At 46.4% G+C, this 24,626-nt stretch overlaps 1 long non-coding RNA gene and 1 pseudogene across 1 annotated transcript; one reads left to right on the top strand and one right to left on the bottom strand.

The window, feature by feature from the left end:
- Positions 1-1,055: 1,055 nt before the first annotated feature.
- Positions 1,056-5,717, top strand: LOC147002966 (uncharacterized). Its single transcript, XR_015047738.1, has 3 exons — positions 1,056-1,169; positions 2,193-2,624; positions 5,299-5,717. It is a non-coding gene; the product is annotated as an uncharacterized LOC147002966 (long non-coding RNA).
- LOC115031683 (small nucleolar RNA U3) lies at positions 5,259-5,462 on the bottom strand (annotated as a pseudogene).
- Positions 5,718-24,626: the final 18,909 nt, after the last annotated feature.

Raw genomic sequence — 24,626 nt, 5'->3', positions numbered from 1 at the left:
GGCTGACTGTAGGCACTACCACATGGCTTCCAGGTCTTATCAGTACCAAAAACTGCACATTGCCAAGACAGGGAAGTGTACACGGAGAGGTGGCACTCAGAGATGGCTTCTGAGGAAGGTGAGATGTGAGCAGGAGGCTCACAGATAACAAGAGTTTGGGTGTTGACAAAGGCTAAGGGAATTCGGGTGTGTTGGAGGCCACGGCCAGAATAGCCTAGGACTAATAAGGTGTTCTCAGGTGTGGGATGCACAGCCAGAGGGCGGCACCCAAGAGGGAAGTAATGACTATCCGAGGGACTTGGCAAGGGCAGAGAGGCCATGTGCTCGCTGCTGAGGAAGACGGTTGGGGAGGAGGAGGGGAGGGCAGGTTGAGATACTTGGGAAAGGAAAGGGACAATTGACCTTGGCAGTTTGCCTAAGGTTTGAACCCCTGGAACCTTGGTTTGCTGGCTGATGCCCGTTAGTGAGCCACTCTGAGCCCATTTCCCCCGTGTGAAAAACCTGGGAGCATTCACTGTGAGAATGTGATGCCTTGGCACAGCCTAGCACACCTTAAAGTACGGTTTTTCTTTCCTCTCCTAAGCTTACAATCACTGTTCCCCACTGGTGACCTTGGAGACCTCAACGTTACTTAGCCAGCGCCTATTCTCCAGACCCCTGGGGACAAGCCAAGATTCCTCTACGGTCACTGTGTTGGAGGGGTGTGTGTGTGTGACACTATGACCATGGTTAGTGAAGGCAGTGGGTACACGGCGGGAACCCTGGACAACAGCGGGTTGGGAGCAGGTGCTGGCAGCTGCTACAGGCCTTACAATGTGGCTTTGTCACTGGGGTGGCTTTGGAGCCAGGGAACGACCTGTGCTAGGGAACAATTCCCGAGGCTGTACTCAAGAGGGCTGCCAGATCACAACAAAGCCCGGGAGAGCCGTTGGGCAATCACTTTTGTCATGCAAATGAGGGCGGAGCATAGCCGCCCCCTCTGCCTGCATGCTAACCTTTTTGTGATTCAGATGAAGGCAGCCCGCTTTCCTGGGTCCCAGAGCTAGTTTAGCCTCTCCTTTTGTCCTCCCCAGGGCCTGCTGCCATGCTGCTCCGCCTGACTCTCTGTGAACCCACAGTCTTACTAGAAGATGACAGGACCTGGGAAAGAAAGTCGAGACCAAAAGATGGTACTGTGAACGGTGCAGGTGGCTAGATCAAGGACACTGTCTTGTAGCTCATAGGCAGGAGTGAGGAGGGGGTGGGGGGTGCTCTATGACTAGGTGGGAAGGCCAGTGTCAGGATGCAGAGAGCCTGGGGGGTTCTGAAGGGGGCTAGTCTAGGGCTCTTGGGCAGGCAAAGCTTGAATGGGGATTGAGTAAGAAGTGAGAAGGACTGGGGTCCCTCTGCCAGTACCCGTTGCCCACGCATCTATAGGGGAGTTGCAGGTTCTCTCCTTGTTCCACCACACTGGCCTGGACAGTGAATGGCAAGTTCTCAAACTGCTTTGGACCTGCATTTACGTGAGAGACGATAGAAATGTCCCCTGTTTTAGGCCTAGAGTGAGATGAGACAAAACAATCCAGACAAAACACTGAGTCGGGCCGGGCGTGGTGGCGCACGCCTTTAATCCCAGCACTTGGGAGGCAGAGGCAGGCGGATTTCTGAGTTCGAGGCCAGCCTGGGCTACAGAGTGTGTTCCAGGACAGCCACGACTACACAGAGAAACCCTGTCTCGAAAAACCAAAAAAAAAAAAAAAAAAAAAAAAAAAAAAAACACTGAGTCGGTCGCTTGGCTCGTACTCGCCACATGGTGCGCACACTCATTTCGCAGTAAAGTTACTTCTAGGAATTTCTCCTCCAAATAGTCTCACATGTGCAAAGTGGCATATGTCTGAGGTTATTCTCTGCAGATTGGTTTGGAACAACCAGAGACTGGAAAGGTCCCAACTGCACATTTCCAGGGTGGGTGCTGCTTGTGTACCCGTACCTATGTAATAGACAGTGAGCAAACAAAAGCCTGGCACTCAGGCCGGCCTCCTGCAGAGCTGGGAGGTGAGTACAGGTCAGCTGTCTTGTGAAAAGCCAGGAGTCAACACTCAAAGAGTCTTGGAGGCTTGCTATTTTGCAGCAGCAGAGAGGGCAGTGGCCTAGGAAGAGGTGGGATATGGTATAAGCCCTCCTCCCCTCAATAGACATTCTCTCTCCTGCAGAAATAGGTTGCCTTGGGTGCCATGGGCACATAGCACTGCAGGATGGAATCACAGGACCAGTCACCATGACAACAACAGGCAGTTGCAATTTTCAGCCAGTGGAGTACTCAGAGTACAGGAAGAGGCTGCATACCACCCCTAGGAGAGCTGCCTTTGTAGGTACACCCCGTATCTGAGGCACAGGGACTTCTCAGCCTCAGCCTCCCACCTACAGGATGAGAACAGAACATGGCAGGTCTGCAGAGTGCTACCTGGAGCGAGAAACAGAAAAGCCAGGAACACAAAAGAACACAGACAGGGCTGCCAACCTCCTGTGACAGATCCAAGTGGCTGCCTCAGTCCCCCCTTTTTCGAGGGAGATGGGGATCCAATGCCCCTCATCAGAGCTGCCCACTTATAGCCCTGAATTTCTCCCATCAAAGCACCTAGTGGGTAAGTGAGTAATGACAGGAGATGGGGGACAGGCAGGTGGACTCCATGTGGGGCAGGAGGGCTGGAGTATGGTCAGCTTGGCTGTTACCCACAGGTGTGTGAGTGCAGATGTGAGGCCCAGCTGGCCCGGCTGCTGCCCACCTGCTTGCCAATCCCCTGCCACTCCCTCCATTCCCACCCCACCTTCCAGACTTGGAAACTGCTTGCTTCTGAAGTCACTGTAGCCTCCCTATCTGTGCAAGGGAAAAAAAGGGTCTCCTGGAAGCAAACAGGGAGCAGTGGCCTTCACCCATGGCATTGAGCTGGCATCGTGTGGGCCATCGAGCAGTTCTGATGGGTAGTTATGAGTAGCAGTCACAACGGTCACAGTGTTCAGCTCTGGGAAGGAAGGCAGATGAAATCTCACTCTGGGTGTGGCTATCCCAGCTAAGCTCCGCCCACCCCACAGTTACCTGGCAACAGCCAGGTTATGCCTGACTCATTATAAAAGGCTTGCTTGCCCCCTTGGCTTTCTTTCGCTCTCTTGCCTTCTTGCTCTCCTCTGTCCTCTCACCCCTTCCCCCTCTCTCCCCATTCCCTTCCCCCTCTCTCTCCATGTGCTCATGGCTGGCCTCTACTCCTCTCCTTTCCCTTTCCATCTCCCTCTGTTTCTACTATCCTCTCAACTCCCCTCCCCATGCCCTGAATAAACTCTATTCTATACTATACTATACTATACTGCCCTGTGGCTGGTGCCTCAGGGGGGAAGGGATACCTCAGCATGGGCCCGAGGAGGCATCCCTTTCCCCCTTACATAACATAGATCTTTTCTCCTTATCTTTTAAGAAAATACCACAATGGGTATCTTCTCTGCCCCACTGGACTGAGGGTGACATCTAGACTCCTTCATTGAGATTGGCCTTGTAGATCAACATAGACTTGGGAAGTGAGAAAGGCAGTCTAAGCCTCAAGGAACACAAGAGCTCTGGGAAGGTGCCGCCTGTATTTCTCTTCTTCCTCTGTAGACCTGCCCTCATGCTCTTCCTGCTGCAAGTTCTCAGGTGCAGTTTGGAGGAGGAGACACGGGAAGAGAATAAAGAATGGTAGGCAGGCCAGGCTGGATCAGACAGTAGCTTTCCTGTCCTTAGCGCCTCCTGGACACCCAGCCTGGTCATCTATCACCTGGTGCAGTCTACCCACTCACTCTCATATAAGCATTAGGAAGCTAAAACTAGCTAAATATTTGGCGAGGCTAGGCGTGGAGCTGGGCTACTGATTTATCTGGGGCTCAGGTATCATGCGATGTCCCAGGTAACCCGAAAGGGCAGACGGCCCTATATGGATAGCCATGAGTACTTGCAAAATGTTCAGAAACCTAAAGTGTTAGTAGCATATATTCAGGTGCTAGAATGAATTGCATAGAGAATCTTCAAGCATTCCCAGGGGACAAAACCTCTGACAGCACCACGGAGAGCCCTTTCCAGCTTCCGGCTCACTCAGTGGTAGGTGGCTGGCAGAGTTTGGGACCCTCTGTTGCACCTGCTCTTTAGCATGGACATTTGTTCATACTTGCCAGTGACATCAGATCTTTTCTGGATCATCTGTGTCTTCTGTGCAGAGGCTGGGCCCAGGGGAGCTGCAAGGCTTCTAAGGAGCCTGAGATCATGTCTCCCCACTCAGGCAGAGTCAGCCCCTTTTCCTGTCACCTCCCTGTGGCTTGGGATGCTGGACTGTGGGCATCATCTTTCCCTCTGTGATATGAGAAGGTGGAGGCTACCCAAGTCTTGCCTGGGTGTAGACTCCTTTTCACTATACAACAATTAATACCCCCTCCATTATTCTTGAACTAACTAAAACCCCTTCCCAAGAAAGCGGCAGAAATACTGTGAGCATTACACACATGCCACTTAGACTCTAGTGCTAGTCAATGGAGCCTGTTTAAAGAGGGTGTTTCTGGGGCTGGAGAGAAGGCCAGCAGTTAAGAGCACTTGCTGCTTTTGCAGAATACCTGGGTTCAGTTCCCAGCAATCCATACAGCCGGGCTACTCACAACCCTCTGTAGATCCAGTTTCAGGGATCTGATGCCCTCTTCTGGCCCCCACAGACAGCTGGTGTGCTCATGATACACAGACACTTATGCAGGCAAAATGCTCATATACAATATAATAATGATAATAATTCATAATAACAAGTAATAAAAAGATTCTTTTTCATTCAGAGAAGAACAAATCTCTACTCTAATCACAAAATTTTGTCCAAAATTCACAAATAAAACTCTAGTATAAAAAAGCCTGCAGACGCCGGGCGGTTGGAGCATGCCTTTAATCCAGCACTTGGGAGGCAGAAGCAGGCGGATTTCTGAGTTCGAAACCAGCCTGGTCTACAAAGTAAGTTCCAGGACAGCCAGGGTTATACAGTATACAGAGAAACCCTGTCTCGAAAAACCAAAAAAAAAAAAAAAAAAGCCTGCAGACAACTTACAAAACCCTTAAAGAAATGAAAACAGATAAACAGACAAACAACCATAATCTCCCCTCCAACAACAAAAACAACATCAAAAAAAGCAAGATACCAGATGACTACAGTTATGTTCTGGGGATTTTGAGTAAAATTTAAAATTATCTCGCTTTGGTAACCATAAAAGACAGACCAAAATCCACTCAGACTGCCTTCCCCTCCTCTCACTCTCTCCAAGAAGAGAAGATGGATCGTTAATGGCTCAAGGCAGCGGCAGGAAGCAGCACCTACAGCCAGCTTCACACAGAAGAGGGAACTCCACCTCACAGCCTTGGGTGCTCGGCACAGAAAAACTCCTCTAGTAATGAACTATTGAGATGAGCTCTGTGATGGTTTGTATAAAGCTTGGATCAGGGAGTGGCACCATTAGGTGTGGCCTCATTAGAGTAGGTGTGTCACTGTGGGTGTGGGCTTTAATACCCTAGACCTAGCTGCCTGGAAGGGAGTATTCTGCTAGCAGCCTTCAGATGAAGATGCAAAATTCTCAGCTCCTCCTACACCAAGCCTGCCTGGATGCTGCCATGTTGCTGCTCTGATGATAATGAACTGAACCTGTAAGTCATCCCCAATTAAATGTTGTCCTTTACAAGACTTGACTTGGTCATGATGTCTATTCACAAGAATAAAATGCTAACCAAGACAATCCCTGAGAACAGTCTTAAGATTATGTTTCTTTTAGCTTAAACACTGCCTCTTATGGTGGCTTCGGGGATGGATGGACCTTGCCAGGTCTCAGTGGCCCTGACCAAGATTGGTGCAGTAGGCTTGAGCCTTGCTCATTAGACACTCACAGCCCTGCACAGCCAGAGGAGTATGCAGTGCACTTCTTGAATTTTCTCTCTCCTGAGTACACTTGTCATTGTCCCCTGGGCTGGATTCTGCCACTGGCTAGAGAGTGGAGGGAGGAATAAGCAGCTGGAGGGTCCCCAGTCCCTGCTACCACAGAGCCTTAGAAGCGTAATAGAACAAAGTCCAGAAATAGATACATTGCTTCTGGGCCTCCCTAAGCAGGGACACCCTGAGAGGAGACATGAGGCTTATAGGCACCCAGATCACACGGCCTAGACATACAGTGGCTGATCCCTGTAGACACACAGAGCTGGTCCTGCTGCTTGTCTTCCTGTCTCTTGGGTGCCTGGCATCAGCTAAGGAAACAGGCTTGCTCTTCCAGCTCCACACTGCCTCTCTCAGCCTCCCAAATCCACAGCCAAGGCTGTGAGATAAACACCAGGGGACCCCGATCTGTAGCTTCAGCCGAGTGTGTCTGGGTGACTTGAATTCACAAGCTGTGCAGAGAGCAAGTGACCCAGTAGCCAGGCAATGTACATTTGCAGTGGGATGTTATTCCTTGTCTAAGTGGATACCTGCTCAGGCACACTCACTTGGGAATCCTTTTTGTTTGTTTGTTTGTTTGTTTTTGTTCTGGGAGACTTGTCATCCCTTCCAACCTCCCAGCTACCATTAACTACTATTGTTTGCTTTGTTTACTCCTGGGAGACTTCTGAGAGCCTCCTATAGACCAAGCAGTTCTTGGAGGCTCTAGTGCAGAGATCTTGTCACCAAGTGTGTGTGTACCAAGGTTCCTATATTCTCCCAATCCCGAGAGACAGGTAGTGGAGTGTGTGCCCTGTCCAGGACTTCCACAGTAGGGATGTCAGTACTGGCTTTTCAGAAGTAAAGAGCCACTCAGAGCTGGATCTGTCTCCACTGGTCTGGACATATACTATCCATAGAACTGAGGTAGTTAAAAACCAGAAGACTGGAGTAAAAAGGGCCTTTTGCATTTTTAAGAATTTCCATACAACCCAAGGCAAAGGGAATACAAATATGAGAGCATTTCTAAATGGAGTGTGATGTGCTGCTGTGCCCTCAAATAGAAGAAGCTAAACAGCCCTTCCTCTAGACTCCTTTCTTAAGCACATCCACCAAGGAAGAACCCCTGGTGGCCCTGGTGCTCAGGGACCACTGTCTAGCCTGGTGAAATCTCCTGGGAGTGCAGGCCATTAAAACTGTGTGATGTGAAGCCGGGCGTGGTGGCGTGGCGCACGCATTTAATCCCAGCACTTGGGAGGCAGAGGCAGGCAGATTTCTGAGTTTGAGACCAGCCTGGTCTACAGAGTGAGTTCCAGGACGGCCAGAGCTACACAGAGAAACCCTGTCTCGAAAAAGAAAGAAAGAAAGAAAGAAAGAAAGAGAGAGAGAGAGAGAGAGAGAGAGAGAGAGAGAGAGAGAGAGAGAGAAAGAGAAAGAGAGAAAGAGAAACAAACAAAAAACCCAAAACTGTGATGTGAAGTTGCAGAACTGGTGATGAAGCTTCCCACTGGGCAGCCAGGCAGGTGGACTATCCTGTGTACACGGAACAGCTACCCCCAGGAGGCTGAGTGGTGGGGTAGGGATGGGGACAGGCCAGGGGAAGGCTGTTGTTTCTTAGAACCCGGTGGCCTTACTGGAGTTATTCAGGCAAGAATTCTGCTCCTTCATACCCAATCGTCCCTTTGAAGACAACACTCAGACAAACGGAGTCAGAGAGAATGCAGAGTGCCTCCATCTGCTGAGGAAAACCTAAGCAGGTGCATTTTGCACTGGGTGGACTAGCTAGTCACCAGCATCTCCATCCCCATAAGCTAGAGGGGAGAGTGTATGGTCCCAGCACTGTAAACAGGGTTCAGGAAGCCCAGGTACCTTGGGCTTCTCCCTGCTGGGGGCTAACAAAACCCCTTTACCTATTTGACTACCCAGCATCTGCTCTCAATGCACCCAGCCAGCCCAGCCATACTATGGATTATTAATGCCAATTTTCATGAAGAAAAAAAAGTTTTTATTTTTTTATTTTTTAATTTTTTTGGTTTTTCGAGACAGGGTTTCTCCATGTAGCCCTGGCTGTCCTGGCACTCACTTTGTAGACCAGGCTGGCCTCGAACTCAGAAATCCGCCTGCCTCTGCCTCCTGAGTGCTGGGATTAAAGGCGTGCGCCACCACGCCCGGCAGTTTTTTTTTTTAAAATTGGAGTCTCACTACGTGACTCCTGGCTGGCCATAGACTAGGCTGGCCTTGAATTCAGAGATCTCTCTGCCTCTGTCTCCCTAGCACTGAGATTAAAAGCATGTGCCCAGATATATCCATGAGTTAAAAGTTTTATTTTTTAATTTAATTAATTAATTAATTGATATTTTTGAGACAGGGTTTCTCTGTGTAGCCCTGGCTGTCCGGGAACTCACTTTGTAGACCAGGCTGGCCTTGAACTCAGAAATCTGCCTGCCTCTGCCTCCCAAGTGCTGGGATTACAGGCGTGCGCCACCACCGCCTGGCCAAGTTTTTAAGCAGATGAAAATAGAATCACCAATGTAATTTTTCCAGTATCTTTCACAAATACTCTATCAAGCCTTTATTATTTCATCTATAAAATGTGTTTTAACATTTAAAAAAACTCATAAAAAATAAAAACATGCATCATTATGAAAACATATCAAAACTGTCTTTTTTATCCTTCCTTTTGGGTTGGGAATATCTGGAGAAATCCCCAATATGGTTCTGTCGTGGCTGAGTGGCCAGGGAAATGGACCTTGTGCATTGTGCGGACCCTGTTAGCTGATGCACTGTTGCCAAACTATTTTCCATATATAGACCCTAGGGGTGTTGGGTGTTCCCTGAAGGATCCTGGATGCCACCCATGGGCTTCCTGGAGAGCGCCTGACCCAGGCCCTGGAGGATTTGGCAGGGTACATTCTCCCTCTTTAGCCTGGCATCCCTGGCTTCCAGGACTGGTACTGCTGGCCAGCCAGGGCTAACCCAGACACTGACGTGTGTTTGAAGCCAGCTGCCACACAAAGCTGCATTGTGGACCTTTGGCTGGCAGGCACAGCACGTGACCACAGAGGGTGGGTGGCAGCCAGATGGGTGTGCCCCACTGCCTTCCTCTGGGCTGGATTCTGCATCCTTCCTTCTGACCCACACAGTGGAAGCCCAGCTAGTTAAGGAGCCATGCAGAATGAGAAAGTACCCCCAAGACCTTCCTCCCTCTGTGTCCCTCTGTGCTCTCAGCAACCAGGCCCAGCGTTACCCAGAACCTTATCCCTTTGTCTCTGTCACAGGCTTCTTATACCACAGGAGCTTGACTGTCACATTTTTCCCTGTGAGAAGGACCACAGGGACAGAGCAGGGCTTTGAGGAGCTGGCTGGAGCCTCAGCTCCCTCGTTTTCCCCAGTCCCTTCTTTTTTGATCAGTTGGCTCTGACTTCCTGCCTCAGTTTGGGCCACCCTGGCTGGAGGAGGAGAGAAGCCACTAAAGTCAGGTTTCAACTTACTCAGAAGCGCAGTTTCACATCTGAGTAAAACAGCAAGAACCTCCTGCCCAAGTCACTAACTCTTTCCTTGAATTTCAGGCATGAGTGGGTCTCACAGACAGAGACAAATCCATACAAAGACAGCCCCCCTCCACTGAGACCAAGCGGAAGAAATGGTAGCTTTTCCCTAAGGGGAGTCTGTGTGCAGGTCCCAGACACATTCCTTTCTCTTCCAGACACCAGGCAGCATGCATTGCATGTGGGGTGTTATAGCTCAGATGTGGAGTGTTCCCTCAAAGGTCTGGTTCCCAGCTGGATGTTTCTGCTTGGTGGTGGGACCTTTAAGAAAGGGGACCTACTAGGAGGAAGTTGGGTCACTGGGGATGTATCCTTGAGGCCCAGGCCCCTTCCTGTCCCTGCTTTGCCAGGCACCATGAAGACGACAGCCCCTTCATTCCACCCATACACTTCCTGCCTCGTGTTCTTTGTGCCACAGGCTCGAAGACTTAACAAGGCCAAGTAACCATCGGTTGACACCTCAAAGAAACAGGAGCTCTGGAATTGATTTTCCCACTTTTTAAGTATGGTATCTCAGATGGTTCTGTCACAATTGCTGGGAACTGGCTGAGAGTTTTGTGGTTGGCCTTCTTGCCTTTCTAGTCACATGGTGCCTGAAGCCTAAGGAAGCTACAAAATGAGGCATCGTTTTTGTGTGCTAACGAGGGCTCTGGTGGCCAAGGTTCTCAGGCAGCCTCAGGATGGAGATCCCTATACTAGAGGGTTGGTAGTTCTTAGACCCACCTTGACCTGGTGTCTTAGTCAGGGTTTCTATTCCTGGACAAAACATCATGACCAAGAAGCAAGAAGGGGAGGAAAGGATTTATTCAGCTTACACTTACACACTGCTCTTCATCACCAAAGGAAATCAGGGCTGGAACTCAAGCAGGTCAGGAAGCAGGAGCTGGTGCAGAGGCCATGGAGGGATGTTACTTACTGGCTTGCTTCCCCTGGCTTGCTCATCTTTTCTTTTCTTTTCTTTTCTTTTCTTTTCTTTTCTTTTCTTTTCTTTTCTTTTCTTTTCTTTTCTTTTCTTTTCTTTTCCCTTCCTTTCTTTTCTTTTCTTTCCTCTTTTCTTTTCTTTTCTTTTCTTTTCTCTTTTCTTTCTTTTCTCTTCTTTCTTTTTTTCTTTCTTTCTTTTCTTTTCTTTTTTTTTTTTTTTTTGACAGGGTTTCTCTGTGTAGCCCTGGCTGTCCTGGAACTCACTTTGTAGACCAGGCTGGCCTCGCACTCAGAAATCCACCTGCCTCTGCCTCCCAAGTGCTGGGATTACAGGCATGCGCCATCACTACCCTGCTCAGCTTGCTTTCTTATAGAAACCAAGATTACCAGCCCAGAGATGGTCCCACACATAAGGGACCCTCCCCCCTTGATCACTAATTGAGAAAATGCCTTACAGCTGGTCTCATGGAGTCATTTCCTCACCTGAAGCTCCTTTCTCTGTGATAACTCCAGCTTGTGTCAAGTTGACACAAAACCATCCAGTACACCTGGGGTCAGGGGCAGATGAAAAGACAGAACTACTCATTAATGGTCAGCAATGTCTTTCACTGTGTGTACACAAGGAGACCTCTGAAATGGGCTATAGAGACAGTTTGGAGAACTTCTGCTGAACCCATGGAGGATGGATGTCCCGAGGAAGAGAAGCGGAGGCTCATTGTCCCTTCCATCTACTCGATCCTTTGCATCTCTCCTACCCAACCCTTCATCTGCATGCCTCAGTACTACTCAGGGCTGAGGACCTGAGTCAGTTTCCAGGCTCATGTAAGGCTTTGGCTTCAATGAAACAAAATAAAGTAAAATGATATAAGATTCAAATACAAGTAAAAAAAATGAAAGCAGTAAGTGCAAGCAGAGTGGTTTTATTTATTTATTTATTTATTTTTGTGGAGTTTTTGTTGTTGTTGTTTCTGAACTCTGTGAGCTTTCCAATACATGTTTGAACCCAAGGAAGAACTCTTAGAAGCTCACTGATTTGTAGCCCATGGTTCCAAAGCACAGGTGACAGGAAGGTGTCATATCTGATATATGCGATGGGACTAAGTCCTCAGCCTGTGGGACGGAATGCTCTTGATTTGTGGGATACCTGCTCAGTATCTACAGGGTTGGGGACTTGAGAGAGATCAGTGCTGTGTGTGTATAGAGCAGGGACACTAACTGAGTAGTGGGCTCCCGTCTCCTCTGCCTGGCAGCCTTGCAGGAGTCTGGGATCTGGGGAGCCAGACCAAGTTGCTCACCCTCTTTATGTGCCTAGGCCTGCTCCTTCTGGCTAAAGAGACAGTTCCAGTATAAGCCTGGATGGCCAGCATCCCACTCTCCAGCCCCTATGCAAGTCCTTATCCCACATACCTAAGGCATGGTATCTTCTCAAGGTGGGCATTGCCCCACCCCGTGCTCCCCAGTTGGTGGCGTGCTCCTCCACAGCCCACCCCTGGTTAGCTTTTATTCTCAACTTGACCCAGCCAAGAATTACCCGGAAATAGGAAGTCTTAACTTAGGGTGTGGCCAGGTCAAAATGATCTACAGTCATTCATACCTGTGAGAAATAATCTTGATTGGACAAGTAGGATCAGCCCAGAGTGGACAGAACTATTCCTTGGGCAGGTGGTCCTGGCTGTATAGAAAAGCTAGCCCTGAGGGCATGGTGGTGGTGCTGGGGGAGCTGGCTCTGCCTATTGTCTACTGTGTAGTGGTTGGACAAGGGAGAGTTGCCCTCTTTGTCTCCTTCATTCTTCACCACAGGCAGGTAGGAGAGCTGGGCCCCAAGGTAATGAGAGTGGAGAACTGACGCTGTGCTTCACTGGCTGCAACACTTGGGAGTGCCTGGGCAAAAGGGTAGAGCTGGCCCTGGTTGAGGAGGTTACAGGTGAGCCAGCCCTGAGGGCATGAGAACAGGAGACCTGGTCCTAGCCCTTGCTATCTGTGACTCTGAATGGGCCAGGACAGGAGTGCTGTCCTCAGTGGTGTGGATGCAGGAGAGCTGGCAGACTGGCCAGCTCAGACATTGCTTAGGCACATATCCAGAGCTTTGAGTTGGCCCACCCCAGCATCTACCCCATCAGTGAACTGCCAGAGTGTGTAAAGGGACTGGTTCTACAGATCCAAAACTACAGGATCTCCATAACACAGGGTATCAATGAGATATCCAAGAGGAGACTCAGTGAAGTTCCAGTATTGATAGTGTGGCAAAAGCCAGAGGCCCCATACCAGACCAGAAACTCATTCATTGCAATGGACATTTGCAAGCAAGGTGTGGACAAAAGGGTATAGTATGGAACACACAGTAAAAATTCCACACGGAGGTTTTGTTTTGTTTTCTCTGTTATGGGGGATGTTGAAAGGGTGGAGGGCAGGTACAAAGGGAGGGTAATTGGGGTGTATGATGTGAAATTCACACACACACACACACACACACACTAAAAAGTTAAAAAAAAAAAAAAAAAAAGAAGAAGAAAGAAAGAAAGCTACCTAAGAGCCAGACAGAAAGCAAGTTAGTAAACAGCATTCCTCCATGGCTTCTGTTTAAGTTTTTGTCCTGATTTCCCTCAATACTGGGCTGTTACTTGGAAGTATAAGATGAAATAAACCCTTGTTTCCCCAAGTTTTAGCCATGGTGTTTATCACAGCAACAGAAAGCTAACCAGGATACACACCTACCTTTTCTCACAGATGTCCCCTGCATGTGATCGGGGATCAGTTCTAGCTGGTCCCTGCCACATCCCCACAGCTGGGAGTCTGGGAGCCCCAATCCCACCAATAAGCATTATACACTGGGAGTCTCCTTTCTGGTAAAGCCAACCTGCAGGGAGCAATGGTCTAGAATGTTCCTTCTGATTTTTGCATCTCAGAATGTCACATCTTTTAACCAGCCTATGGTAAGACTGACCCCTGAGAACATCCAGGACTAGAAAGCTTCAACAGAGCCTGGGCTATGATGCTACACTGTCCACCGTAATGAGATTGCACGTCTGGACTGCTGTGTCTAGCTTAAACTGGATTCTCCACCTTTGTAGCCCTACACATCCTACTTACCCCATCCCCTGCAAAGCCTACTCTGACCCTCTGTGCTCTGGCCTTTAGTTGGGGTCCTGAAGGGCAGAGGTCATCCCTCCTAAATGGCCCTCTCTTGTCTGACCCTGTGTCTTGTAGACAGGCCAGATGCCCATTTAGCAGCATTGGGTAGAATTGGTTGAAACAATGCCCTTTTTGTGAAACCCCTGTTGTGAGCCTGTTTATATTGTTTATGCAATATCTTTAAGTCCACATGGTATTAAATATCTGAACGAGGAAAACATTTCTCCCTCCCCAGAGGTTAATTAACAGCTTCTATTACAGGCCTGTAACCTCTAACACACAATTCTAAAATTTAAGTATTCTTGAAAACCAAGACATTCTGCCTAAATCGGTAGCAAACTCATGTGATGGCAAACCCTGACTGGGTTAGACATTGTGTCAAGACTGAACAGATATTTGCATATTTTACCACAGAAATGTGAATCTTCTTAGTGACAGGATGCTGTCTTGAGTCCTGCAGAAGAGTTATTCAATCCATAGCATGTGTGTATCCTGAGTGCCTAGACCTCAACTGTTTGAATTCAGAAATTCAGATACAGGCCCCTTCACACCCCTGTACCCCCACCCTCCTTGGGGCTTCCACTAAGAGCGACAGAATTGGACAGCAAGAGTTTTTTTTGTTGTTGTATTGTTTTTTGTTTACCATTCTTTTTAAACCACACTCTTTGTTTGTTTTGTCCTGGCTGCTAAGGAGAAGGAATTTAAATAATTGAGTTTATTCACAGCAAATAGCTTTTGTCAAAAGTTCTTACTACAGTTGTTATCCTGCTTTTTTGCAACTTGTCTTTAAGAATTCTGTTTGACCCAGTTTTCTTTACTTGGTCTCTTGTATTTGAAACTGCCTTATAGCATTGCATGTTTTCTGTTTGTTTGTTTGTTTTTGTTTTCTTTTCTTTTTTTTCTTTTTCTTTTTTTTAATGAAAGGAGTCACACTTACTGCAAATGAGTGAATCCAGAAGGATTCCAGGGACAACTGGGACAGATGGTCCCCAACGTCCCTTCTGCCAACCTGCCTCATAGGAGTGGGGGAGGGAGGGGCCTGTGTAACCAAGGGTTGATTCTCTGCTTGTCCCCTGTGTGCCCAGGGGAAATGAGGGCAGCCACCAGAGGCTACAGCTCTCAGGGGTTTCTCAGACAAATCATGCCTTCCTCACCAGCGGCCATCCAGATGCAGACACAGCCAGTTCTGCTCAGCCCAAGAAACAATTTACTTATCGATCCGCTGTGTGTGTTGACAAGCTTTGATTTTTCTCAGCAGACCCGCTCTGTTAGGGAGATACCAAAATAACATTTGCACTCCATGGGTTAATTATCTCAAACTTATAGAGATATATGAACAATAAAGTACATACTTGGTTGCTATAACAAAAAGAGTGGTAACTGTTGAAAAACGGAGACTACAGCTGATCTGATCCTTCCCCCCCCCCCCCCCCCAAGGCAGGGTTTCTCTGTATAGCCCTGGCTGTCCTGGAACTCACTTTGTAGACCAGGCTACTTTCAAACTCAGAAATCTGCCTGCCTCTGCCTCCCATTGCTGGGATTAAAGGCATTCACCATCACCGCCCGGCTTCCTTTTTTTTTTTTTTTTTTTAGTAAGAAAATTTTTAATTTTATTAGTATTTTAAAATTTTTGAAATTATGGGTGTACGTTTATGCACGTGCATGCGTGTTTGCAGACTATGTGTGTTCTTGGTACCTACAAAAGCCAGAAAAGGGTGTTACAACTGAGTTTCCAGTTAGTTGTGAATAACTATGTAGGTGTTGGGAATCAAACTCAGGTCCACTGGAAGATCAGTTAGTGCTCTTAACCACCAAGCCACCTCCAGTTCCATGTGTCTGATTTCTTTTTGGGGGCAATTTACCAGGGTAATATTCAGTTATGAATAAGAATAACTTTCAATACTTTGATGCATTAAAATTTGAAGACATAATCAAAGTATGTAAAACTTTAACATAATTTCTGAGGCTATCTCCTTCATCAGGTAACATTTTAAAGAAGCAACTTGGAGTTTTGCCTACATAACACTAAACTGGCAAATACTTCCATTTCCAATTGCAATAAGCTGAATTTCACTTTTTTGTTTTGTTTTTCAGGACAGGGTTTCTCTGTATAGCCTGAATTTCACTTTTAATTACAACAGATCACCATACAAAAGTCCTTACTACTGCAGTTTCAAAATGGAAGAAATAAATGTAATGGTTTGCTGACCGGGGCTACAGGTAGTACAGGAGCCTCAGCCAAAAAGAGCTTGAATCCTACAGAACCCCTAGTTCTCCTGTAGGCACTGCCTAGGCCTCTGCAGAGAAGGACCTATCAGAGACCATGTTTGCACTTAGCCAAGGAGACAGGCTAGAGTTCAGGAGTCAGGGAAACTGAGAAAGGACCCAGGCATAGAAAGGTCATGGATCTGCACGGGGCCCTCTTGGGTCTTCGGATGTGCACTGGGTCTCTATGTAGGTTGCATCTCCTCAGGGATGGGCGAATGACAGTCAAGCAGTCAAAGCCAAGATTAGGGAGCTAGAGGGCAGCAGCCAGTGTAATTATCAGTGCTCATAAGACTTTGAGAAAGCTCTTGTTCCATCCTGCCAGAATCCCCGTTTGCTATGGTGCCTACCTGAAATGTCTTCCCAAGTTCATGTGTTGAAGACTTGAGTCCCAAAGCAGCAGTGTTCCCAGGAGGGCTTCTGGGAATTGATTGACTCATGAGGGCACTGCCCTCAGCAATGGTTTTGTGGTTTGATGAGCTAGGGGTTTGCCAGCTAAAGGGAGTGGGCTCTTTGGGGAAGATGCTTGGCTACTACATCATCTAGGGATGGTCCTTTCCCTCTCCTTCCTGGTAAGCATGAACTGGGCAGCTTTGATCTACCTGGATGCATGGCTTCATCTTAAGCTCAAAGAAATGGGGTCAGTCACCATGCACCGAAACCTTGGAAACTGCAAACCTAAAGGAAATCTTCCCTTAAAAAAAAAAAAAACCAAAAAAAAAAAAAAAAAACAAACCAAAAAACAGAATTATTAAAGACACAGAAAACCTTTAATCCCAATACTTGGGAGTCTGAGGCAAGAGTATCTCTGAGTTCTAGGCCAGTCTGGGTGACAGAGCAAGTTCCAGGACAGTCAAGGCTACATACAGAGAAACTCTGTCTCAGAAGAAAGAAAAAAAATTAAATTGATTAAATTGAGCTAAAGATTTGGTTTAGTGGTTAGGAGCACTTAACCACAGCGGTTAAGGATCAGGGTTCAATTCCTAGTGTTTACATGGTGGCTTACAACTGTTTGTAACTCTAGTTCCAGATTTTAGACACCGTTTTCTGGCTCTACTGGCATCAAGCATGTGTGTGGTACACATACACAAATGCAGGCAAAATTCTTATACACATAAAATAATAAGTAAATCTAAGAAAAAAATGTAAAAGATAAATTATTTTTATTGGTGTGTATGGTGGGGGATGGGCTCTCACATACCGCAGTTCATGACCTCAGGTGGCCAGGCTTGCCTGGTGAGCCATCTTGCTGATCCAGCCTCTTTTAATTTCATCATTGAACACCAAATTGGTTCAATGGAGACTGCAGAAGTAAATAACCATTAGGACTTAACAATGTTTGAAGGCAGACCTCAAAAGGCTCATGTGCTTGTGCAGAAGAAGTACTGACAGAAAACACAGGACTGTCTGAGGGGGGATGGGAAGAGGCCAACCCCTCATCAATGTCGGATTAGTAGTAACAGATCAAGAAATAACAGGTACAGCCAGAAGGTGGTGGCAACTCCTTTGATCCCATAGGACAGATCTCTGAGTTTTAGGCCAGCTTGGTCTACAGTGTGTTCCAGGACAGCCAGGGCTACACGGAGAAACCCTGTCTCTGGAGGAAAAAAAAAAAAAAAGGAAAAGAAATAACAAATAAGATAGATTATAGTATTCCTGACTTATAGAAAATGGACTAATATTCAAGAATTTAAACAAACACAAACATTATGAAGGAGAAACATTGAAACTACAAACAAATGGAAACTCCAAAGCTGGTAAAGTACAACATCTGGAAGGGAAATCTTTGGGGACTGAGGCTTCTGACCTGAATGGACCAGTTCCATTCTCCCCCGCCCGCCCCACCCTCCACTGAAGTGCTTGTGGTTCCTTCAGGCACTAGAGCTATCTGAAGGGCGTGGCTGATGGGTGATGGACAAGGCCAGAGGAAGGCAGTTGTATACTACAGATTAGATGTATGTTTTTTTCCCAATCCTGGGCTGTGGCAAGTGTTGGGAATTTGGGCATTTGTGTGGTAATGTGTGATACTAGGTAGATGGGTCCTTTAAGGGTAGTGCCTAGCAGAAGTCATACAGTCACTGTGGGACACTCCTTAGCATCTTAGGTAGTTCCCTAGGGGGAGTGGTTGTAAGAGGAGAAAACCAGCTCTTTCTTGTTGCCTGACTTCCTGTCTCAAAGTGTGAACGCCTCCCCCCCACCCCCATGCTCTTTCACGTGCTTTGTGGTTGCACTAAGAAGAGTGCCTGCCATCTTCAGAGGCTGAACAACTGAACAAGCTACCAAATCTTGAGACTTCAGACTCTAAAACTGTAGATTACAGGTCAGGGATATCTCAGTGGGTAAAGGCACCTCCCGGCCAGATTGACAACCTGAGTTAAATCCCTGGGATCCCTGGTAAAAGGAGAACACTAACTCCAGCAAATTGTCCTCTGACCTCCACTCATGCACCAAAGCATACTTATGCCTATACATACATACACATAAGTACATACACACAAAACAAACAAACAAACAAAAAGAATGTAATTGAAAATTTAATGAAAATTGTGGGTTTCTTATTTTCTTTTCCTTTTTTTTCCTTTTCTTTCTTTTTTGGTTTTTCAAGACAGGGTTTCTTTGTGTAGCCCTGGCTGTCCTGGAACTCACTCTGTAGACCAGGCTGGCCTCGAACTCAGAAATCCGCATGCCTCTGCCTCCCAAGTGCTGGGATTAAAGGTGTGTGCCACCACTGCCTGGCTTACTTTCTTCTCTTCTCTTCTCTTCTCTTCTCTTCTCTTCTCTTCTCTTCTCTTCTCTTCTCTTCTCTTCTCTTCTCTTCTCTTCTCTCCTCTCCTCTCCTCTCCTCTCCTCTCCTCTCCCCTCCCCTCCCCTCCCCTCCCCTCCCCTCTCCTCCCCTCCCCTCCCCTCTCCTTTTTTTCCTTTCCTTTCCTTTTTTTTTTTTATTTATTTATTATATGTAAGTACACTGTAGCTGTCTTCAGATGCACCAGAAAAGGGCATCAGATCTCATTACAGATGGTTGTGAGCCACCATGTGGTTGCTGGGATTTGAACTAAGGACCTTTGGAAGAGCAGTCGGGTGCTCTTACCTGCTGAGCCATCTCACCAGCCCTCCTTTCCTTTCCTTTCCTTTCCTTTCCTTTCCTTTCCTTTCCTTTCCTTTCCTTTCCTTTCCTTTCCTTTCCTTTTTTCTTTTCTTTTCTTTCTTTCTGTCTTCCTTCCTTTTTTTTTTTTTTTTTTGCGTGTCTTAGTTAGGGTTTTATTGCTGTAAACAGACACCATAACCACCACAGCTCCTATAAAGAAAAGCATTTGAGCCGGGCGTGGTGGCGCACGCCTTTAATCCCAGCACTCGGGAGGCAGAGGCAGGCGGATCTCTGAGTTCGAGGCCAGCCTGGTCTACAGAGTGAGTTCCAGGACAGCTGGGCTACACAGAGAAACCCTGTCTCGAAAAACCAAAAAAAAAAAAAAAAAAAAAAAAAAAAGAAAAGAAAAGCATTTGATTGGAGCTGGTTTACAGTCTCAGAGGTTTAGTCCATTATCATCATTATGATGGTGAGCATTCAGCACGCAGGCAGACATGGTGCTAGAAAAGAAGCAGAGAGTTCTACACCTTGATCCAAAAGCAGCTGAAGAAGATTGTGTGCCACACTGGACAGAGCTTGAGCACAGGAGACCTCAAAGCCAGCCCATTCCCCACAGTGACACACTTCCTCTAACAAGGGCACGTCTACTCCAATAAGGTCACACCTCCAGTAGTGTCACTCCCTATGGACCAAGCATTCAAACACATGGGTCTGTGGGGGCCATTCTTCTTCTTCTTCTTCTTCTTCTTCTTCTTCTTCTTCTTCTTCTTCTTCTTCTTCTTCTTCTTCTTCTTTGGCATTAAAAAAAAAAGATTTATAGCTGGACGGTGGTGGCACACGCCTTTAATGCCAGCACTTGGGAGGCAGAGGCAGGCAGATTTCTGAGTTCGAGGCCAGCCTGGTCTACAAAGTGAATTTCAGGCCAGCCAAGGCCAGCCTGGTCTACAAAGTGAGTTCCAGGACAGCCAGGGCTAAACAGAAAAACCCTGTCTCGAAGAAACCAAAAAAGAAAAAAGAAAAAAAGAAAAAGAAAAAAGAAAAAAAAAGAAAAGAAAAAACAAAACAAAAAAGGATTTATTTATTCATTTAATTTATTTATTCACTGTTGCTGTCCCTCAGACACACCAGAAGACTTCATCAGATCTCATTTCAGATGGTTGTGAGCCACTGTGTGGTTGCTGGGATTTGAACTTAGGGCCTCTGGAAGAGCAGTCAGTGCTCTTAACCACTAAGCCATCTCTTCAGCCCCAATAGTTACTTTTCTGTTGCTGTAATAAAACACCATGACCAAGGCAATTTACAGAAGAAAGCACTAAGTTAGGTTTATGGTCCCGAGGGATAAGAGTCCATGGTGGCCTGGAGGCTTGGTGGTAGGAACAGGAAGCTGAGCACTCACCTCTCAACCAGGAGCACAAAGCAAATGGGCCAAATTGGAGGTGGCATGAGTCTTTTAACTCTTGAAGTCTTTCCTAAGTGACTACTTCCTCCAGCAAGGCTGTACCTCTAAGCGCCCCCCATCCAAATAGCGCCACCAATTGGAGACAAAGTGTTCAAACACCTGAGCCTATGGAGTACATTCTCCTTTAAACCTTCAAACTGATACACAGCCTTCTCCCAGAGGCTCCTCCAAATCTTAGACAGGCACAATGACTGCAGGTAGAAAGAGCCCACGAGAAACTTCAGTCTTCTCTCTACTGAGTAGGAATGGCCTACTGAGAGTCACTTTCCTGCCATCCCCTGCCCAGCCATGGTGGTAGTGTGCAAAACAATGGCTATGGATGAAAACCAATGAACAAGAATCTTGCTTTTGCCAGGTGTGGTGGCACACACCTTTAATCCCAGCACTTGGGAGGCAGAGGCAGGCAGATTTCTGAATTCGAGGCCAGCCTGGTCTACAGAGTGAGTTCCAAGACAGCCAGGGCTACACAGAGAAAACCTATCTCAACACCCCCCCCCCAAAAAAAAAAAAAAGGAAAAAAAAAAGAATCTTGCAATCTGTCCAGAAGAGCCATAGTACTACGACTGTGGGATGGACGTTTGTTGTTGAATCTTTTCCTGTGTCTGCCCATACAGTGACCTTAATGATGGGAATGGAATTGCTAAACAGTAGCAGTAATGGTGATAGGAAGTAGAGCAGGCAACAAACCCTGTCTTTATTCAGGAGCATTAGGACAGGGAGGAGGGGCACAGTCCCCAATTGCTGTAAGGTTATGGTTTTTTACTACTACTACTACTGCTACTATGTATAGGGTCTCATGTATCTATCCTGCTTTGGCCTTGAATTCACCTTGAACTTCTGACCCTCTCACCTCCACCTCCCAAGAGCTGGACTCACACCATCATCCACCACCACACCTGGCTTGTTGTGTGCAAACTCGAGTTGCTTGTGCAAAGAAGTGTCTCTAAACAGACTCAATGGGTTTTGTGAACTGAGCCGAAGGTCAGACCAACACTCAGGACCCAGACAGATCCACAGAGGAAGCTTAGCTACCATAGACCTGAACAGCACTGTAAAGTCTTTGAAACTGAATTTATGTTGGAACCACAGCCCATAGATCGTATGGTCCAAACTTCTTGCCTGAGTCTAATGGGTCAGTTACCTGTCGAACGGAAATATTGGGTCTGGCAAGATGGTTCATCAGGTGGAGGTACTTAGAGCAAGCCCGATGACCTGGGTTTGATTCCTACATAGTGGAAAGAGAAAATCAGTTCCTGAAAGTTTTCATCTGTTTTATGCAACCCACCCTCGTACACACACCACACACCAAATAAAGAATGACGAAATAAAATGTAATGAAAATTTAAGAATCATTCTTTTCAAATCTGAGAAGATAAAGGGTTTCAGTATTCATTGTGCCTGCACCAGAGCCTTAAGCACCTTGAATTTGACTAACAACAATAACAACAAAAAAAAAAAATCCCAATCTGAAACAACTCTGAAAGGATACAGATATCACTATTGGAGACCTTGAAAATTAAGATGATAAGAAGACATTGTAATAAGGACACAGAAGATTCACTATAGATAGACCTGGTCTTAAACATTTTTTTCTAATGGCATTTCTTAGCTGGAAGGAAATGATTCCAGAGGCAGGCTCACACATTTAGAGTAAGAAAGGTTACTGTTTGAGTAAATGTAACAGGCACTTTGTCTGAGACAGGGTCTTGCTATGTGTGGCACAGGCTGGCCTCAATCCATCTGCCTCAGCTTTCTATGTGCTAGAATTTCAGGGCACAACAACACCTGCTTTATTCTTTAAAAGCCATGTGACTCTTTGTTTTGTTTTGTTTTGTTTTGTTGTGTTTTTTTTTAATTAAACATTTTTTATAAATATGAAAAACATATCAGGATGTCCAGGATACACACACACACACACACACACACACACACACACACACACATATATATTAAAGATGACAAGACACTGATTAAGGAAATAAGACCTTTAAAAACCTGAAAAACATGCCATGTTCATAGATTGACAGGCACAATATAGGTCATGTGTCAGTTTTTCTTAAGCTGATCTATAGATTCAACCAATTGCTACCATAGTTCCAGACTTACTTTGACACCCTCTTGTTCTTGTAAAGATAGACAAGGAAAACCCCCAAACTCCATAAGCAATAAATTAAATACGCCTGACTTCACAGTATCCACTTTAAAGACTTACAATTTAAACATCAAGGGATAGCTGGGCAGGCAGGGTAGTACAAGCTTGTTATAACGGCATGCTGGATATGGAGGCTAGCCTGAGCTACATATTAGTCCCGGGCAAGCCTGAGGTTAATGAGATCCTTCAAAAACAAAACAAAACTACTTCTTCTTCTGGCTGTCCTGGAACTCACTTTGTAGACCAGGCTGGCTTCGAACTCAGAAATCTGCTTGCCTCTGCCTCCCAAGTGCTGGGATTAAAGGCGAGCGCCATCACCGGCGGGCAAAACAAAACTTCAGTACCGTTAGCAGTGGCTCAGCCACTTCTGTTCCTCGAGTTCCTGAAAACTATTAGTGTGCTTTTGGTTTTCACAGAGCTGCATATTCTGAGCATTTGCCTGAAGGTTTAGCCATATTTTTATACATCCTCATTTCTGATGGAGTAGTGCTTCATGTCACACCACATCTTATTTATCCTGTTGTTTGTTGGGCATTTGAGTTATGTACTCTTCAGCTATTTGACTAATTTAGCTGGAGGATATCTGCGCTGAGGTTTGGGAGACGTTTTTTCCTTTCTTTTTTGATATAGGTCTGTGAGTAGACTTGGCCACAGCGACTCCATGCTTCCATTGCTTCTTGCTTGCGTTGTGTCACTCCTGTCTTCAGTGCTACACAAGGACCTTGCTCTCTACATTCTTGCCAGCTCTTATCCTTATCCACAGAGCTGGTTGACTGCAGGTATATCTCCTTGCTGTGATGTTTCAAGTTTCCCTGTGGTTAACAGTGTTGAGAGAGCTTCAGCCTCTTATCAGTTGTCCGAACATCCTTGGGGAATAGCTATAGAAATCCTTTATCTGAAGCTTATTTTTCAACTGTGTATCTTAAAAGAGCCTCCCCACCCCACCTCACCCCCACACCTAACAGGGTTTCTCTGTGTAGCCCTGGCTGTCCCAGAACTCTCTGTAGACCAGGCTGGCTGCAAACTCAGCCTCTGCCTCCCAGGTGCTGGGAGTAAAGGCATGTGCCACCACTACTTGGAAATATTTTTAAGTGTGTGTGTGTGTGTGTGTGTGTGTACCACTGCAGGTGTGTGCCAGGTGATGGTTCTTTCCTTCCTGGAGACGGAAATCAGGACATCATATTTGGCAGCCAGATCCTTTGCCTACTGAAACATCTCCTCTGCCACCAATGTGGGATTTTGGTAAAAACGGAGATGGTCCTGAATATAGATGTTGCTATTTCAGCAACATTAAGACCCTGGTAAATGAATATGAAACATCTTTTCATTTACTAAATCCTTCGATTCTTCACAAAGCTATTTTGTAGTTTTCAGTGAACAAGCATTACTCTCCTATCGTTAAATTTATTTCCAAAGGATAGCTTACAATCCACTGTAACGCTAGCTCTGAGGGATCTAACGTCCTCCTCTGGCCTGCATGGATGGTTATCTGCATTCATGTGTACATACTCACACATACGTGTAATTAAAAATTAAATTAAACCTTAATGTTTGGAGAAAAAATTTATTCCCAAGCATTTTTTTTTTATCCTTTTGGTCCTAATTGTGAGTTAGATTATTTTGTCAATTTGCTATTTAGGTTATTCACTGCCAGAGTGAGGAAGGCAGGAGATTTTTGTATTTTGATCTCATAGACCAGTGCTGCTTCTTTGTTAACTGGAAAATTTCCTGGTGAAATTCCTTATGCTCCTAACCCCTCAGGAGCATCCCCACACGCTGACACACAGTTCCACTTCTTTATGAGCCGGATGCTTTCTATGTCTTTTTCTGGCCAACTTCCCCCGACTAGAGGTTCCAGTATAGTGTTGGGGAGAAGCAGACTGAGCAGGTAGCCCTTGCTCCTCACCTTTGGAGGAAGCATTCTGCCTTTCCGCATGAGGTTTGAAGCTAGTGGTGTTTATATACCTTGGATCAACTGGGGGGCATTCTCCATAGTCCTAGTTTGTTAAGTGTTTATCATTTGATTTAAAAAAAAAAAAAGGCTTTGGATTTTTAGTGCCTTTTCTTCACCCACTGAGATGATCATGTGCTGTTTGTACTTTATTGTATCAAAAGCCAACCAACAAAATCC

This window comes from Mus caroli, unplaced genomic scaffold (assembly GCF_978045245.1).
Source record: "Mus caroli unplaced genomic scaffold, Mus_caroli_1 scaffold_8, whole genome shotgun sequence".
Lineage (NCBI taxonomy): Eukaryota > Metazoa > Chordata > Mammalia > Rodentia > Muridae > Mus > Mus caroli.
Note: the sequence above shows the minus strand (reverse complement) of the source record. Positions and strands in the feature narration are given on the sequence as shown.